We start from the raw sequence: 1460 nt of genomic DNA on the forward strand, positions 1-1460 counted from the left end.
AACTGAGAAAGGCAAGCTAAAGCCAAAATTTCTCAATAAGGTAAATTACTGTTTTCCCCCTCTAACTATGGGTCAAAGACACTTTACCCCCCCTAACTATTTTTTTAACACTTAATCCCCTCTAAGTAATGAAACCCTTATTCTGTTTGACTTCCGTAACAGAGAGGCATAAAGTTACAAATTTGTCCTTCAAGAAATCACAAAATCAGAGGGTAATCTTGCCCACCGGCCACCACTTCCAGTCTTCAATGACTCTCTCTCTCTCTCTCTCTCTCTCTCTGTGTAAAGGATCAAAAAAAAAATCTCTCTGTAACTCTCTCCGGGCAATTTTGTAATTTTATGCCTCTCCGTTACGGAAGTTAGACGGGATAAGGGTTTCATTACTTAGAGGGGGTTAAGTGTTAAAAAAATAGTTAGAGGGGGTAAAGTGTCTTCGATCCATAGTTAGAGGGGGCAAACAGTAATTTACCCTTCTCAATAAGAGCTCTTGGGACCAACTACAGGGGTTTCTTTCTAACCCAGGATTGAATGAGGCCTCAACTCAGTCACAGAGATGGGGAAGTTTCTGGGGGTGGTTGCCCCTCTCTGTGTACACGAAGAGATGAAGCCGATGATTTCATCTCCAAAACCTCAAACAAATCAACAACCCTTTGGGTGTGTGTGTGTGTGTGTGTGTTTCTGATCTCTGGGATCAGCATCTGCTTCTGTTTTCTGTTAACCTTTACATACTTATGTATGTATGTGTGTATATATATATGCAGGCAGACAGAGAGAGAGAGATAATTAGAGTTGGGTTTGGATTGGATTGGATTGTTTGGTTTTTGTGCTTCTTGCACATGCTCTTCTTTCTCTCTCTAAATCTATGATCTATCAGCAGCAGCAGCAACCAAAACCCTAAACCCAAAAACTTCTTCTTGTTTAAAGAGGCTGTGATGAGAAACATTTCTGGGTTCAAATCAGGAGTTGAGATCTGACCCGTTTACTGGCGGGGCAACCAGTTGCAGCCATGGCGGAGTCAATGTCCTCCTCGGCCTGATTCAAGTAGATCTGAGCCTCACCTTCTCTTTCATAAAACCTCACACACACACACATGAATCCCTTTATGCATCCATTGATTTGCTTTTTTTGCTCCTCAGTTTTCTTTTTCTATATACATTTAGTATTATCCGTCTATAAATATTATTGATATTGGCTCTGCTTTTCTACTGGGTGTTCGTTGGAATGTTCTGTTTCGGTCTATTTTTCATTTGGGTTTTTTGCTATGTTTTCAATAACTTCTATAAGGATCTTTTCCAGTTTACGGAGGCCCAATTGCGTGCGTCCAAAGTGTTTTCGAACAGTCCTGATAGGAAACTAATTTTGACCGGCAAAAATTACAGTAATTGTTACCGGTCAAAATTGAAAAGCAATCTCAATTGTGCGAATGAACGGCCAAGATTCGGAGATTGTGTGGAGCCGTG

At 40.8% G+C, this 1460-nt stretch overlaps 1 long non-coding RNA gene across 1 annotated transcript; it reads left to right on the plus strand.

Annotated features, from left to right (window-relative positions):
• Window positions 1-1205, plus strand: LOC131303909 (uncharacterized). The gene is made up of 2 exons (XR_009192258.1): window positions 1-40; window positions 483-1205. It is a non-coding gene; the product is annotated as an uncharacterized LOC131303909 (long non-coding RNA).
• The last annotated feature ends 255 nt before the right edge of the window (window positions 1206-1460 follow it).

Source organism: Rhododendron vialii, chromosome 1a (assembly GCF_030253575.1).
Source record: "Rhododendron vialii isolate Sample 1 chromosome 1a, ASM3025357v1".
Classification (NCBI taxonomy): domain Eukaryota; kingdom Viridiplantae; phylum Streptophyta; class Magnoliopsida; order Ericales; family Ericaceae; genus Rhododendron; species Rhododendron vialii.